General features: G+C 48.4%; 1 pseudogene across 1 annotated transcript; it reads right to left on the reverse strand.

Annotated features, from left to right (window-relative positions):
- Positions 1-249: 249 nt before the first annotated feature.
- On the reverse strand, positions 250-2,519 carry LOC309646098 (ester hydrolase C11orf54 homolog pseudogene; annotated as a pseudogene). The gene is made up of 2 exons (XR_014268632.1): positions 1,989-2,519; positions 250-1,386 (listed from the first exon to the last, which is right to left on the reverse strand). The product of XR_014268632.1 is annotated as an ester hydrolase C11orf54 homolog pseudogene (transcript).
- Between the last annotated feature and the right edge of the window lie 12,026 nt (positions 2,520-14,545).

Consider the following 14,545-nt stretch of genomic DNA (forward strand, 5'->3'; position numbering starts at 1 on the left):
TAATGAAAAGAAAGCAGGAGTGGATATTTAGGTTCAGACAGAGCAGACTTCAGAGCAAGGAAAGTTAGAATGATAAGGAAGGAAGGAAGGAAGGAGGGGAAGGAGGGAGAGAAGGAGGGGGGAAAGAAGAAAAGAGGTGTTTTGGGGTTGTTTTTTTTTAACATCTTTATTGGAGTATAATTGCTTTACAATGGTGTGTTAGTTTCTGCTGTATAACATAGTGAATCAGTTATACATATACATATATCCCTATATCTCCTCCCTCTTGCATCTCCCTCCCACCCTCCCTATCCCACCCCTCTAGGTGGACACAAAGCACTGAGCTGATCTCCCTGTGCTATGCGGCTGCTTCCCACCAGCTATCTATTTTACATTTGGTAGTGTGTATATGTCCACGCCACTCTCTCACCTTGTCCCATCTTACCCTTCCCCCTCCCCATGTCCTCAAATACATTCTCTGTCTGCATCTTTATTCTTGTCCTGTCCCTAGGTTCTTCAGAACCTTTTATTTTCTTAGATTCCATATATATGTGTTAGCATATGGTATTTGTTTTTCTCTTTCTGACTTACTTCACTCTGTATGACAGACTCTGGGTCCATCTACCTCACTACAAATAACTCAATTTCGTTTCTTTTTATGGCTGGGTAATATTCCATTGTATATATGTGCCACATCTTCTTTATCCATTCATCTGTCGATGGACACTTAGGTTGCTTCCATGTCCTGGCTATTGTCAATGATAGTCATTTTCACAATGTTGATTGTTCCAATCCAAGAACATGGTATATCTCTCTGTTTGTATCATCTTTAATTTCTTTCATCAGTGTCTTATAGTTATCTGCATACAGGTCTTTTGTCTCCTTAGGTAGGTTTATTAATAATCACTTGATTCTTAATCCTGTTTATATTTAATTATAAACATAAGACTGATTTTTAGAGTAAAAAGAAGGAAAAACATCTCCATCATGTGTCTTTGTTCCCAATAATCCCTTTCAGATAGATCTGTGAAGTAATACAGAGCACAGTGTCGACATACCTTTCATTTCAAAGGCCGAAAAAAATAGGGTTTGAGTAGTGAGATCATTTCTATTAGGCTTTATATTAGTATCAATTAATGAGTTAATCAGTCAAACGAGTATCAGTTGATTTAATCTCATCCAAATGAATAGGTCTCTATTGGTTGATCAATGTGACAGAGCATCAGAGTTCAATGGGCAGGAAGAAAATTCTGCCGGCATAATGTGAGTCTTCACTTTTCCCTTCTGAATCATGAAAGTACCTCCCATTCCTACAGGCTTATCTCCATAATGTTTTTCAAGAGTCTGTCTCATACAAGTCACAAAGTTAAGTTTTCCAATTCTTCTTTTGGCTTTCACCTCAATGACCTTTTAGTTCGTTGGAAAAATGCTATCACTTACTAAATATTATTCTTTTTTTTCTTTTTTTTTTAAATTTTTGTTTGCATTGGGTCTTTGTTGCTGTGTGCAGGCTTTCTCTAGTTGCAGCGAGCAAGGGCTACTCTTTGTTGAAGTGCTCAGCCTTCTCATTGCAGTGGCTTCTCTCGTTGTGGAGCACAGGCTCTAGGCACGTGGGCTTCAGTAGTTGTGGCACATGGGCTCAGTAGTTGTGGCTCGCGGGCTCTAGAGTTCAGGTTCAGTAGTTGTGGCACATGGGTTTAGTTGGTCCACAGCATGTGGGATCTTCCTCGACCAGGGCTCGAACCCGTGTCCCCTGCGTTGGCAGGCAGATTCTTAACCACTGAGCCACCAGGGAAGCCCAAAGTATTATTCTTAACCTTAGTTTTAAATGAGACTCTCACTCTGCCTGTAGTATTTTCTGAATCTTTTATAACTGAGTTATTTAAAGAGGTTTGGGACTTGGGTAGCTTTGGATTTTCTTAAGAAAACTACAGTAGTAGCAGTAAGCATTCGAATTTTTAGCTATCTGAGAACTTCTGGAGAATACTGCATTTTTAGAACAAAATCACCTTTCCAGGTTGGGCTTCACTGGCAAAAAGATTAGCCAGTAATGCAAACCCCAAATCATGATATTTCTCACTGTATTTCTCTAGTAGGCACCCTCCATCTGCAGAGTTAACAGGAGAAAAGTAACTTCCATTCACAGGAGGTTTGTGTTCACTTTCTGTTTGAACAACTGGCATAAACTCAGAACTGAATCCAAGAGTCTGAAATGGGCCTGCTCCTGCTCCAAGAACAAAAGCTCCAAGAATCTGGATTTCTTTTGCGATTTTATTTAGATCATAAACTTTTTTTTTATTTATAAGAGGCAATAAGTAAGGCACACCTCTTACTTCTGCAATTCTAGTTTTCCCACAGATACCTTTTACGGGAAAGGTAAATGGCTCCTCAGTCAAATTAGGGCAATCAACTACAGAGACCTGGACATCAGCAAAGGTATCCGTTAGCCCCTTCTGCAGAACTCCAAACTCCGGAACTCCACACTCCAGAGGCCCTCCTTTCAACGTGCTGCCTCTCCCCTTCTGCCGAAAGAGGTATTTTTAAAAAAGAGTCCAGGGTTTCCCTGGTGGCGCAGTGGTTAAGAATCCGCCTGCCAGTGCAGGGGACACGGGTTGGAGCCCTGGTCCACGAAGATCCCACATGCTGCGGAGCAACTGAGCCCACACGCCACAACTACTGAGCCCACACGCCACAACTACTGAAGCCCGCACGCCTAGAACCTGTGCTCCACAATGAGAGAAGCCACCACAATAAGAAGCTCGCACATCACAATGAAAAGTAACTCCAGTTCACTGCAACTAGAGACAGCCCACGTGCAGCAATGAAGACCCAATGCAGTCAAAAATAAATAAATAAAAAATAAATAAATGTATTTAAAAAAATAAAAAGAGCCCAACCAAGAAGAAAATGTGTCTCCAGAAACAGAAGAGAATTTCTCTCAGTTGTTTCACCCTCTAGAAAAACTTAATAAAAATTATGCATTCAGTAAAACAAATGCTGGAAGACGAAATGATTTTCAAATCCTATTTAAGATATAAACTGACCAAAGGGAACAGATTTTTTTTTAAAAAAATTTTTACATAACTAAGAAATAAAATTTTTAATGACAGAGAACACAACAGATACAGCTGGAAATCAAATATTAACAGAGAGAAAAGGCGTGAGATAAAATGAATACACATGAAAAGGGCAAAGAGATCAAAGCTGAGGGAAGCTAACAGAGGTGGAGGCCTGTTGCAGGAGATGCGATATAAGGGTTTGAGGGTGTCCCTGGATTACAAAGTCCAACAGTGGCAATGTGTTCAAAGACGTGAAGCAGGAAACTTTCCCTGAAATGAAGAAAAACCTCTGAAACTTTATACTTAAAAAACTCATATGTTCCAAGAAACTTTTATTTAAAATGCCCAACACCGAGATATGCTGTAATTGAACAATTGAATTCCAAAGACAGAGAAAGACTTCTTCAAACATCAAAGCAGGAAAACAGATCACAGAAACGGAGGGAAATATTTGAGCTGCCCTGACTTTTCCACAGAAACACGTTGCACCAGAAAACAACTTCCACAAAGTCCAGACGGGCCGTGGATGTGACCTGGAAACGTTACATGTAGGCAAGATGTTCAAATCAACACAGTGGGTAGATGCTCCACACACAAGAGAACACACATCCCTGGAGAAAACTCCTTGGGGTGAGCTTTGGAAAGAGAACTGGAGTCAATTTTTTTGACAGTGAGATCCAACCAGCAAGAGAGTAATCAAAAAAGAATTCAGACCAAATAGACAACTACCCTACGACCCAGCAATTCCATTCCTAAAACACCCTAACAGAAAAGAGGGCAAATGTCCAGACAAAGACCTGCACATGAGTGTTGGGAGCAGTTTTATTCATTGTAGCCCAAATCTGGAAAGAACCCAAATGTGCATCCCCAGGAGAATGGACAAACTGTGATACATCCACGCGGTGAACACTACCCAGCAGTGATGCATGAACTATGGTCCACACGACACTGATGGATCTCCCAGTGAAAGAAGCCAGATGTACATTTTACAAGAGCCAGTGTTCCCATCTCAACTCACTTTACGTGACGATCAAGAACAGGTAACACAGATCCACAGTGATAGAAGTCAGGACAGAGGTTACCTTTGGGGGCTTAAGGGGCAACAGAAGAGGTGCTGGAAATGGTCTGAGTGACCTGGGTGGTGGTGACACAGGTGTGTGCACATGTGAAAATTCATCAGGAAGCACTCTGTGTGTGTTCGCAGGGAGAAGGAAGGAGGGAGGGGAGGAGGGAGGAAGGCCACCTGCCAGGTCACAGTCATACCGCAGAAAAGAGAGGCCCACCGAAAGTGCCATCAGAGAAACGGTTGATTCCAAACTCGGGGAAACTTCAACCACTGCGGACGAGGAAACCCAAGGCTAATCCAACAGCGGCCGTCAGTTATTCCGTAGTGAGGAGAGTGCAGCACAAGTACTCTGCAGCTCCAGGAGGCCGATCTGGCGGGAGAATCAGGCAGTGTAGATGCTTGGCTGCAGGGAAGTCCACAAGCCAGGGGCAACGCAGAAGGCATCACCCCCAGAATCCTACAAGCGATGTCAAGCCCCACATCTCTGACGAGGGGAGCGTGACATTGTTCTGAAATGACGGCGCTCCGACAGCAAGGACCCATGTGCCCGGTGTGTTCAGTTCCCTTTGCTGCTCTAACAAGTTGCCGCAACCTGAGTGGCTTAAAACAGCATGGATTTATTCTCTTACAGTTCAGGAGGTCAGAATTCTGAAATGGTTCTTACTGGACCAAAATTCAGGTGTATCAGGGGCTGTCTTCCTTCCCCAAGGCTCTAGGGGAGAATCTGCTTCTTTGCCTTTTCCAGTTTCTAGAGGCTGATGCATTCCTTGGCTTGTGGCCCCTTCCTCTATCTTCAAAGGCAGCAAAGTCATCACTCCAACCTCCGCTTCTGGCCTCACATTCTCTCTCTCTCATCCTCCTGCCTCCCTCTTATAAGGACCTCTGTGAATACATGGGGCCCATTCCGACAATCCAGGATAATTTTCCCATCTTAAGATTCTTCATCACGTCCGCAAAGTCCCTTTTGCTACATAAGGTGACATGTTCATAGGTTCCAGAGATTAGGACATGGACTTCTTTGGGGGCCATTATTCTGCCCACCGCACCCAGAGACTGAGCTCCATTTATGCAACATCTCAGAGCCTTGATCTCAGACTTCTGATTGGTCCAGGGTGGGTCACACGCCCATCCCTCATCCAATACCCAGGAAGAGAGGAGGGAAATTCTGGTGGGCATCTCTGAACCACAGCGACCAAGGGATCCGTGCTCAGCTAACTCCAGAGGGGACCTGAGAGAGATGACAGGACCCACCCAAGCCACATCCCCAGGTCCCCCACCAGAGGCTGACCTGGCCTCACGTCATGGGCCCTCCTTAGCCAACCAGCCAGGACAGCAGAGCCGGCGCCCACGCCTCCAGCCCTGTCCACACCTGCCTCCCCCTGCCCTCCTTTTTGCTGAACCTGGGCCAGCAGACGAGTGAGGCTGCCAGCTTTTGGCACAGAGCTGATGTCCCCCGAGGCCGGCGAGGTGTGACGGTGACTCATTATGAGGCTAGCACGGGGAAGACGGGACTTTCTCACCCCTGGTGTCTGGAGACAGCTGTTCTAAATTCCCCTGAGCTCCCAGCCCAGAGGGAAGGAGAGCAAAGCCAGGAAGGTAAAAGAGAAGCAGATTCCCGGTGCTGAGAGCCGAGGGCCAGGGCCCCCGCTGCTTGGAGGGGAGCTCCCGCTGCTGGGGGTAAAATCCAAGCCCTTCCCACGCTGACGAGGCCGGGCGTGGTCTGGCTCGTGCTCCGCACTTCTCCAGGCTCATCCTAGCCTTCCTCCTGCTTCAGTCTCCCCCTGCACCTTCCAGCCTACCTACCTTTGCCTACCTGGACCTGCTGCCTGGAACACTGTCCCTGCGCCATCCTTCCCCTGGCCAAATCCCACTCATCTTTCCAGTGTCGGGCTACATGTTCCTTCCTCTTGGAATAAGGTCTGTCTGAACCCCGCAGACTGTGAGATGCCCCCTCTCCACACCCCCTCGGACACATGCACCTGCGTCTTCACTTGTCTGTCTCCCCGTGTTGGGTCACAAGCTTCGTGTCCCTTCTCAGATTCTCCCAGGTGCCCCTTCCTTCCCTCTTGGATGACACCACCCCACACCTCCACTTCCATACGTGGATGACATACCACACAGAGGGGACCCTGGCTTTTCTAGCAGCCCAGAGGGGCTGGATGAGGTGCCTGGGGAGGAAGTGTGTTGGGGGGGATTCCCTGAGCCGGGCAGAACGTCTTCTCCTTTCTCTCTCCTGTGACTCCTTGGAGATGCGGTTCCTCCTTGCAGCCCTTTCAGGGAAGTTCATGTGCTGGGTGAACACAGCTGCCGGGCAGCCCATTCTGTCCCTCCTCAGCACTTTGGGTGTGGCAGCCAGTGCCCTGCATCACCGCCCATCAAATCCTCCCTCACCACCTCACCTCCCTCTCCATCACCTCCACTGCCCCGGGCTTGCTCCTCCGAAGTACAGCAGAAGCCACCTAATCCTTGCCTCAGGCTCTGCTTTCTAAAGGATCCCTGCTCTTTGAGGACAGGAACATGTCTTAGTCATTATTATAATCCCAGTGTCTCGTAATGAATATTTGAAGAGTGACGTGTTCATTCATTTTTCTGACACTCACTTTGCCAGTGAGAAATAAAAGCACAGAGGAGGTGAGTGGAAGCTCTCTTTTAGCATCCTTGGTCAGAAATTGATCTAATGGCTGAACTGGAATCCTTATGCTCTTATCAACAGGTGGGGAATTGAGAACCTCTTTTCACTTCTGTGAAGATGAACCTGGTTGATATAAATTCAGAGAGCTGGAAACACAAGAGGTTTCCTCTCCAGGCCTCGGAGCTTTCCCAACTGTCCAGAGGTGAATTAACCTTGAGCTTGGACTTGTTCCGTCTACAAGGCACATGTCTTTCAGCTACTTTCTTGCAGGTCCTTAAACCATGACACGTGGACGTATCAGCACAGTGACAGCCTCCCTCTACCCCGGGTTTCAGCCGCTTTTGAACCACGTGCCCCAAGAAAATGAGGCATAAATGTGTCTGTTTCACATCTTGCAGCAAAATGCAGGAAATTTCTCCAGATCACTGCCTGAAACAAAGTCCCCGCCATTCTGAGAGGAGGCAGCCAGACGTAGCCAGTACACCTTGAGAACTTGGCCCCCTAGAGAAGGGACGACCCTCAGTGCCTCTCCAGCATGGGTGCATATCCAGTCATTCAAACAGAAGGTGCTTCTCCCCGGTAGTAACAGTGTGTTTTGTGATATTGCTTTTGTAAGTTTCCCAAGCATGAGTCACAATTCTTCCGTTTGCTTGGCTGTTTCCTAATAGTACAACCTAATTAAGCATGATTAGCTTTCAAATTGCGTTAGACTGAGGCCCCCACATATAGAGAACCCCGAATCTAATTAGAGGACACCGCGAGCATCGGAGAAGCCGGCAGAAGTGACACCACTCCACGAAGCATAATTGTCTGCTGGATTTTCTACTTCAATTTTCTTAGTGATGAGAGTAAAAAAAAAAAAAAGGGGGGGGGGAATACTATGTTTTTTAGCTGCAGTGATAACTTGAACAAATAGCTTTGCATCCTAATATAACATATTTCCGGTAGACATTTCAGAAAGGAGGTGATCATAAAGTGCCTTATAGAGAATGGACGTGTCCCTTTGCAGCTTTTCCCCTCCATCCTTCAAAGTGACTTCATAACACTTATTTTATTTCTTTATTTTTCAACTAGCATGTTTGTATTTATTCTTATAAACTTACAAGAGCTGTAGAAGCCTAAACCAAGAGTTCTGGAGAGTACTCTGTACTCTAAACACCATAGAGCACCACTCCCATCTGGGCGGTGAGCCTGAGTTCACCCTTCTCCCCAAGGTGCTGTAACCTGCAGACCCCCCCAGCACCCTTTACTGAGGTGGTTCCAGGCACTTCGGTGCCTTTATTGGTGATATTTTAGCCTGTGGCCTCTGTAGTCCCAAACAATCAACCATTTCTACCCTGCCTTGCTGCACACCGTCCTGTGTTCAGTGTTCAAGGTTTGCCTCCCACACAGGGTCAACCAGCTCTGGAACATCCTCTAGGGACATGTGCAGCCAAAGACACCAGTGGTGATTTACAGTAAGACCACCCAGAGAGCCTTGGTCTGGGGGTCCTGTTGCCACTGACTTTATAACATTTCCATGTTAAAATGAAGCAGCCACAGGACTTCCCTGGTGGCACAGTGGTTAAGAATCTGCCTACCAATGCAGAGGACGTGGGTTCGATCCCTGGTCCGGGAAGATCCCACATGCCACGGAGCAACTAAGCCCGTGCGCCACAACTACTGAGCCCGCGTGCCACAACTACTGAAGCCCAAGCACCTAGAGCCCATGCTCTGCAACAAGAGAAGTCACTGCAACGAGAAGCCCGTGCACCGCAACCAAGAGTAGCCCCAGCTCACCGCAAGTAGAGGAAGCCCGCACACAGCAACGAAGACCCAATGCAGCCAAATATAATTAATTAATTAATTATTTATTCATTTATTTATTTAAAAAATGAAGCATCCACAACATTTGTGCCAAGACCCAGTCAAACTCATGTTAGCCCCAAGCCTCCCGTGAGCTCATGCTGGAGGATTTCTTTTGACTGTTTCTGAAACAGAGAGGGACTTGGGGCAAAGAGAGGAGGCCCAGGAGGTCCCAGCCCTGAGGACACCCCAACTTGGTTGATGAGATCACTGAGAGCCTAAGTGAGAAAACAAAGCACGACTGGGGTCCATCTCCCAGTAAAACCCAAACCCATATACAGCGGAGAAAAGACAGCCTCTTCAATAAGTGGTGCTGGGAAAACTGGAGAGGTACATGTAAAAGAATGAAATTAGAACACTCCCTGACACCATGCACAAAAATAAACTCAAAATGGATTGAAGACCTAAATGTAAGGCCAGACACTATCAAACTCTTAGAGGAAAACATAGGCAGAACACTCTATGACATAAATCACAGCAAGATCCTTTTTGACCCAGCTCCTAGAGAAATGGAAATAAAAACAAAAATAAACAAATGGGACCTAATGAAACTTAAAAGCATTTGCACAGCAAAGGAAACCATAAACAAGACCAAAAGACAATCCTCAGAATGAGAGAAAATATTTGCAAATGAAGCAACTGACAAAGGATTAATCTCCAAAATTTACAAGCAGTTCATGCAGCTCAATAACAAAAAAACAAACAACCCAATCCTAAAATGGGCAGAAGACCTAAATAGACATTTCTCCAAAGAAGATGTACAGATTGCCAACAAACACATGAAAGAATGCTCAACATCATTAATCATTAGAGAAATGCAAATCAAAACTACAATGAGATATCATCTCACACCGGTCAGAATGGCCATCATCAAAAAATCTAGAAACAATAAATGCTGGAAAGGGTGTGGAGAAAAGGGAACCCTCTTGCACTGTTGGTGGAAATGTAAATTGATACAGCCACTATGGAGAACAGTATGGAGGTTCCTTAAAAAACTAAAAATAGAACTACCATACGACCGAGCAATCCCACTACTGGGCATATACCCTGAGAAAACCATAATTCAAAAAGAGTCATGTACCAAAATGGTCATTGCAGCTCTATTTACAATAGCCAGGGCATGGAAGCAACCTAAGTGTCATCGGATGAATGGATAAAGAAGATGTGGCACATATATACAATGGAATATTACTCAGCCATATAAAGAAATGAAATGGAGGTATTTGTAATGAGGTGGATGGAGTTAGAGTCTGTCACACAGAGTGAAGTAAGTCAGAAAGAGAAAAACAAATACAGTATGCTAACACATATATATGGAATCTAAGGGGGAAAAAAAAAAAGGTCATGAAGAACCTAGTGTTAAGACGGGAATAAAGACACAGACCTACTAGACAATGGACTTGAGGATATGGGGAGGGGGAAGGGTAAGCTGTGACAAAGTGAGAGAGTGGCATGGACATATATACACTACCAAACGTAAAATAGATAGCTAGTGGGAAGCAGCCGCATAGCACAGGGAGATCAGCTCGGTGCTTTGTGATCACCTAGAGGGGTGGGATAGGGAGGGTGGGAGGAAGGGAGATGCAAGAGGGAAGAGATATGGGGACATATGTATATGTATAACTGATTTACTTTGTTATAAAGCAGAAACTAACACACCATTGTAAAGCAATTATACTCCAATAAAGATGTTAAAAAAAAAAAAAAAATACAAACCCAAACCCAATACATGATTTAATTAGTTTGGGAACTGAAAGTAGGAAAAGTTCAGCGGTTGCTTTTTGGGGAAAAAAAAAAATTGGCCGGGGGCAGGGGGATGAGTCAATGCTTTTCCTGCCTGAAGTTTAGTGCAAGGAACTTCATTTTCTCATGTTTCTGCTCCATTGGGCAGCCATGAGCCGTCCACCCTCTCCTGCCCGGGGCTGACCAGTGCCCTCCAGTCTTGAGGCCGCTTTGGCCGCCCGGCTCCAGGGAAGAGACGTTTGGGGCTGGCTGGGCTGGGGCAGGCGGTCGGACCCAGCCCTTCCTCCCGCGTGGGCGGGTGAGCCATCCAGAGGCGTGTTCCTGGGAGAAGGGACGGTTCTGATGTGAGACTGAGCTGGAGGCACGGCGCAGGGGATGGTTGGATGGTGGACAGCTGCTCAAGGGCCGGAAGTTGATGGAATCACTTGAATCGGGTCAGCCAGCCCCACAGTAGCTGTGCCTGTCCGCCGGGTCTCGCAAAGACCAGCACGGAGTCCACAGCCAGAGCAAGCAGCGAGGCATCGCTCCCTGCCTTTCCCCAGAAGCACAGAACTCAAACCACTCCGGGAGCCAGAGACTCGGGGTTTTGGAGGCTTTTAGGAACAGAGCCTCAGCCCGGGCACTCTTGTTCCCAGATGCCGTTGGTGAGACCGGCTGGTGGCTCTCAGGCTGCTGGAGGGGACCAGTGCGGCCAGACTCTGGAGGCCAGTGGATGACGGACGCTCTGCAGGGACGCTAGCTTCGCACATCTCACCTCGGGACCTGGTTACCCTTTCATGCTGAGAGTATTTAAAAAGCTTTATAGCGATTTGACGCCACAGTGACATCCGAGCACGTGACCAGTGCATAGCCAGGCCTGGGCGCCAAGGGGTTACCTCCAGGTCTCTGACAGATCGGAAACAAAATACCCAGCCCTTTGCCGCACTTACTGTGGGGAGCTGTAACTGACAGCCTCCCCTCTGAACCTGCTCGAGGCCCCACTGAGGGCACCCAGAAATGGGGGGACACATGGCACGAGGGAGGAGTTAGGGCCAGCTTTCCATCCATCAGGCTGGTGCTGCCCAGCACCCACCCCCACTTGGTCTTTAGATGCGCACAGGGACTTGATTCGGAGCCACAGGCTACGGTGGGTATCCTGGGTAGGACCCTGTGTCCCTAGGTATCTTCGGGAGGCTGTGCAGCCTAGTGGTTCTCTGTGTGGGCCCTGGAGCCAGGGGGCTTGGGTTCAACTTCTTGGCTCTATATCCTTGGCAAGTTACTTTGGTTCTCTGTGTCTCAGCTTACTGGTCTGTGAAATGGGCCTCAAGGCAGGGGCACAGCTGGCAGAGAGCACCAACTTGGTGCATGAGGCCTTGTGTCATTTTGTCCTTCCCAGGGGGGTCTTCCCTCTCGATTCAGGTCTCCCCACCAAGGCCACCTCCTCAGAGTGGTCTTCCATGACCCCCCTTTCTCCACTGGTCACCTTATCCCCTCCCATCGCGTGTCACTCCTGTGTAGCGTATTTTTATTTGTTTCTTTATATGGCCTGTGGCTCTCCCAGTAGAACATGAGCTTCGGGAGAAAAGACTCCATCAGTCCTGCCCGTGGCCGCATCCTGGTGCTGATAGGTTCTGGCACAAAGCGAGTACCAAGAAATATTTGTGAACAAAAGACCAGATCTTTTCACGTGCCCATCCTGGCTTCCCACCTGGCACAGGTCGATCTGGGTCCCGTCACACCTGGGCCAAGCACAGGGGAGCGCCCGGGAGATGCCGGATGCAGCTTCCACAGGTTACACGCCCCCAGCAAACATGCAAGGAGCCGTCCTCAGGCTGCGCGCCAGGGCTCGTGGGCCTCCCGGGCGCCATCCCCCGTCAAACCAGTTGTGAGTGATCTGTACACGTTGCCAAAACAGCGCCTGCTTTCATTCAGTTCCTTCCTGTGGAACGCTGTTTTTCAGACTCTCCGGAAAGCCGGCACCCAGAGAGGTGCTTTCCAGATCCCCAGATCCCCTCTCCCTTGAGAGGGAGAGTCGCAACGCCCCATGTCTGAGCGAGGAAAGGTTGGCAGAAATCAGCACCCCCTCCCACCAGTTTTGCACAAGCAGTCCCAGAAGCCTCTGGAGGCTGTATGGGTTGACACCTCCCAGAGTTTCCAAAACGTTTGGCTGGAAATAGGAAAAGTGGAACCACGTTGTGATACAGGGGAAAGCTAAGACGCCGGGCGAGCAAGCTCGCCTGGACTTTGCATTTTCAGCAAAGCGCCTTCTTCAGCCCACAAGCCCCATTAGCAGCCAGCCTGGTCAGCGATGGCTTCACGGGCCACCCCACTTCCTTGACCCTCAGGCTCCTCTTCTGCTAAATGGGGGTGATGAGAGTTCTCACCTCACCAATTAATACAAGAGTGGCACGAAATGCCATATGTGTCACGTGGTGTACCTGCCATAAACCTAAGTCCCCTTCCCCCCGCACCCTGGATATTTGGGTGGTGGAGTACATCACTGATAGGTTATTTTCTCTATTGAAGAAGGTCTATCTCTTTGACTTCATTTCTGACCACCCACCCCCTCATTCACTGACTTTATGGAATCTCCAGTAAGACAAGCTCATTCCTACCTCAGGGCCTTTGCACTTGCTGTTCTCTCTGCCTGGAGCTCTTCGATATTTTCATGGCCACCTCCTGATCATTGTTCAGGTTTTATCTCAATGTCACCTCCCTAGAGAGGACTTAACTGCCCCTTCACCTCAAGATTCCCCGACCCCTCCCCCCAGCCCAGCTTCCTGCTCTGTTTTCGCGACTTCCTCATGGGAAATAGCCACAGCAACGATCTGCTTCTCCCACTAGAAGGTGGATTCTCTCCTTCCAAGAGGAGAGAATCCACCTTGAATGGAATCTTTTTTTAAAGCTTCAAGCAAAGCATCAGACTGTGCTCTCCACAGCCCACCCCAGGAGCACTGCAGTTCTTGGGGGTCATGATGGGGCAGGTGGGGTGCCCTGGTGGAGGGGGTCGCTGCGAACCATGGGCTGGATAGGACCGCCCACTGCAGGGCAGGATCCCCGCCCAGGGAGGGTTTCTAACCACCTTAGACGAGGCAGGTTTCAGAAGGGACCCTTGGTGGCCATGGTGGAGGCCATCCACATGCTCTACCCGGTCTGGTGCCCGGGGGCCTGTGGGACCCCTGGGGGAGAGAGAAAACCGGGAGTCAGGAAACAGGAACTCTGAGCACATCTCAGCCACTCACCTGCTGTGTGACTTTGAGCAAGTCACTTCCCCATTCTGGGCCTCAGTTTCCTCAACAGTAAAATGGACAGAGTAAGACTGATGCCAGCTTTGCCCCCACTTTTGCTTCTTCCCAGCTGTGCTGTCCTAAGAGAGTCACTCCACGCACCTGGGTGCATTCCCTAGGATCTAAAATGGGACGAGACTTGTATCCACCTCATAGGATTAAACTAATACTGATACTAATACTGACAGAAGCTTCCTTGCACTTAGTAACTGCTCAGTAAATACCCGGCTCATGATCAGACACTGGGAATCTGCTCAGACCACTCCCAGTAAGAGGAGGATGGACCTCCACCATGAACACAGGAGGGGATGCACAAAGATTTTTTGTAAATGGTGGCGAGGCTGGAAAAAACAAAAGAGTGAGCCAGGAGGAGGAGCAGAGGGTGTGTTTCCACCTGGGCTGGTCAGTGGGTGGGAGCTGGTGCCCGCTTTGGACACAGCTGGCGTTTTAGCACCAACCTGGGGTCTGGACCTCTTGGCTCCCGGCTGCACATTAAGTGAAGCCATCTAATTCCCCAAAGCAGGACAGGTAACCAGCAAAGAAACCAGGATGGCTGGGAGACCCGCCCCTGACACATTCCTCCCTTCTCAGAGCTTTGAGGGGGTCAGAGAGTTTGGGGACCAGGAAGAAAGCCTAGTCTGGGAAATATTAACTGCACAACCGCAGCTGACCAGATGGGCAGACCCCACAAGTGACTTCCAGGCGAGTCCTGGGCCGGAGAGTGGCTCAGCCAGAAAGCCAACTTCTAAAGACTCGACCACAAGCAAATGTGGGCCATATTATGAGTGTGGCAAAATCAAGGCTGGACAAGCTTAGTTCTTCCCTGAGTCCTGTCAGCAGGAAAACCACCCAGAAAGTATGCACTCAAAGCCCTTTCCTGTGGAACTTCAGAAGGCGAAGGGGTGGAGTGGGGATGAAAAGACCCAGATTTTGGTCTCAGCTGTGTCCTAGCAGC

This window comes from Balaenoptera physalus (assembly GCF_965194825.1).
Source record: "Balaenoptera physalus genome assembly, chromosome: 16".
In the NCBI taxonomy this organism is placed as follows: domain Eukaryota; kingdom Metazoa; phylum Chordata; class Mammalia; order Artiodactyla; family Balaenopteridae; genus Balaenoptera; species Balaenoptera physalus.